This window comes from Rhinoraja longicauda, chromosome 25, assembly GCF_053455715.1.
Source record: "Rhinoraja longicauda isolate Sanriku21f chromosome 25, sRhiLon1.1, whole genome shotgun sequence".
Taxonomy (NCBI): Eukaryota; Metazoa; Chordata; class Chondrichthyes; order Rajiformes; family Arhynchobatidae; genus Rhinoraja; species Rhinoraja longicauda.
The window spans coordinates 4,103,278-4,106,363 of NC_135977.1; the positions used below are offsets into that span (position 1 = coordinate 4,103,278).

The 3,086-nt window shown below is 51.8% G+C and overlaps 1 pseudogene; it reads right to left on the bottom strand.

Moving 5' to 3' along the window:
- Positions 1 to 2,170: 2,170 nt before the first annotated feature.
- LOC144606122 (U6atac minor spliceosomal RNA) lies at positions 2,171 to 2,275 on the bottom strand (annotated as a pseudogene).
- Between the last annotated feature and the right edge of the window lie 811 nt (positions 2,276 to 3,086).

Consider the following 3,086-nt stretch of genomic DNA (forward strand, 5'->3'; position numbering starts at 1 on the left):
CACTGGAGGAGGCCCATGACAGAAAGGTCAGACTGGGAGTGGGAGGGGGAGTTGAAGTGCTCAGCCACCGGGAGATCAGGTTGGTTAAGGCGGACTGAGCGAAGGTGAAGATACAGAAACAACATCTCTTTGATTTTCCTTGATCTCCATCCCCAATTTTCACACCTTGGACTTCCTTATCTATGTAGCTCCCACCCCCCCCCCCACCCCCCAACATCTGCCTGAAGAAGGGTCTCGACCCGAAACTCACCCATTCCTTCTCCCCAGAGATGCTGCCTGTCCCGCTGAGTTACTCCAGCATTTTGTGTCTATCTTTGGTTTAAACCAGCATCTGCAGTTTATTTCTTAAACTGAAGAACTGCAGATGCTGGTTTACACCAAGTAAAGACACAAAGTGCTGGAGTAACTCAGCGGGTCAGGCAGCATCTCTGGGGGAAAAAGGATAGGTGACGTTTCGGGTCGGGACCCTTCTTCAGACTGAAGTTAAAGGATAGCACACCATCGCCTCTACTTCCTTAGAAGGCTTAGGAAGTTCGGCATGTCCTCTACAACTCTCACCAACTTCTACAGATGCATCACAGACAGCATTTTATCGGGATTCACCACAGCTTGGTCTGGGAACAGCTCCATCCAAGACCGCAAGAAACTGCAGAGAGTTGTGGACGCAGCCCAGACCATCGCACAAACCGACCTCCCTTCTATCGACTCCATCTACACCTCACGCTGCCTCGGCAAGGCCAACAGCATAATCAAGGACCAGTCTCACCCCGGTCACTCCCTCTTCTCCCCTCTCCCATCAGGCAAGAGGTACAGAAGTGTGAAAACGCACACCTCCAGATTCAGGGGCAGTTTCTTCCCGGCTGTTATCAGGCAACTGAACCATCCTACCACAACCAGAGAGCAGTGCTGAACTACCATCTACCTCATTGGTGACACTCGGACTATCCTCGATCGGACTTTGCTGGCTTTACCTTGCACTAAACGTTATTCCCTTATCATGTATCTGTACACTGTGGACGGCTCGATTGTAATCAGGTGTTGTCTTTCCGCTGACTGGTTAGCACGCAACGAAAGCTTTTCACTGTACCTCGGTGCACCTGACAATAAACTAAACTGAAATAGAAACTGCATAGGTGATGTTTCGGGTCAGGACCCTTTTTCAGACTGAATTAGATCTTTTTGAGCAACCCCGTTGAGTAAAGAATTGTTTATTGGAAACATAGAAACATAGAAAGTAGGTCCAGGAGTAGGCCATTCGGCCCTTCGAGCCAGCACTGCCATTCAAAATGATCAAGGCTGATCATCCAGAATCAGTACCCCGTTCCTGCTTTCTCCCCATATCCCTTAATTCCATTAGCCCTAAGAGCTCTATCTAGCTCTCTCTTGAAAACATCCAGTGAATCGGTCTCCACTGCCTTCTGAGGCAGAGAATTCCACAGATTCACAACTCTCTGGATGAAATATTTTTGCTCATCTCAGTCCTAAATGGCCTGCCCCTTATTCTTAAACTGTGACCCCTGGTTCTGGACTCCCCCAACATCGGGAACATTTTTTCCTGCATCTAGCCTGCCCTATCCCTTAAGAATTTTATATGATTCTACAAGATCCCCTCTCATCCTTCTAAAGTCCAGTGAACACAAGCCCAGTCATCCCATTCCTTCATCATTGTTGATGGGCATTGTCTGAATTACCACTTATGGAAGTGAGGTGCTAACTGTACATTTTTTTAGTGTTTTTGTTTAGAGAACAGGCCCTTCGGCCCACCGAGTCCGGGCCAACTAGCGATCCCCGCACACTAACACCATCCTACACACACTAGGGATACATTTTTACATTTACCAAGCCAATTAACCTACAAAGTTTTAGCTTTAGAGATACAGCGCGGAAACAGGCCCTTCCGCGCCGACCAGCGATCCCCGCACGCTAACACTATCCTACACACACTGGGGACAAGTGAATTTACATTTGACACCAAACCAATTAACCTACAAAGCTGCACGTCTTTGGAGAGTGGGAGGAAACCGAAGATCTCGGAGAAAACCCACGCGGGTCACGGGGAGAATGTACAAACTCCGTACAGACAGCGCCCGTAGTCGGGATTGAACCCGGGTCTCCGGCGCTGCATTCGCTGTAAGGCAGCGACTCTACCGCTGTCCCACCGTGCCGCCCATTAAAGTAGATGGCAATGCCTTACCCATTGGTGTGTTGTGAGGCCACTAGGCCCCTTCCATCCTTGTCATGGGGAGTGTCAACCATCTCTCCTTTCATACTTGTTTCCCACCAAACTCCCATATGCATAGACGTCTCGGCCTGCCAACGCAGTGCCCGGAGCCATTTCAAGACTCGCCTAATTCAACGGCCCAGCTGCCGTCGGGGTAAGTGTTGGAAGTGCCCGAATAATTGAACGAACTGACAGTGGGAAAAACAGACTGGTTTCCTTGAAGCATCATTCATGCCGTCAGTTTTATTCCCTACTAGGCCACTAGGCCCCACTAGTCTCTTCAAATCAGACTTTGGAGACACAGCGCGGAAACATGCTCTTCGGCCTACTGACACCGTGCCTAGGTTTGCCAACTGCCCTGTATTAGCCGGGACATCCCGTATTTTGGGCTAGATTGGTTTGTCCCGTATGGGACCACCCTTGTCCCGTATTCAGCCCACTGTAGGCCCGGATGCTGTAGGCCCGGATGCTGTAAGCCCGGATGCTGTAGGCCCGGATGCTGTAGGCCCGGATGCTGTAGGCCTGAACACTGTAGGCCCGGATGCTGTAGGCCCGGATGCTGTAGGCCCGGACGCTGTAGGCCCGAACGCTGTAGGCCCGGACGCTGTAGGCCCGCACACTGTAGGCCTGGATGCTGTAGGGCCGGATGCTGTAGGCCCGAATGCTGTAGGCCCGGACACTAGGCCCGGATGCTGTAGGCCCGGATGCTGTAGGCCCGGACACTGTAGGCCCGGATGCTGTAGGCCCGGACACTGTAGGCCCGGATGCTGTAGACCCGGATGCTGTAGGGCTAGACACTGTAGGCCCGGATGCTGTAGGCCTGGATGCTGTAGGCCCGGACGCTGTAGGCCCGGACACTGTAGGC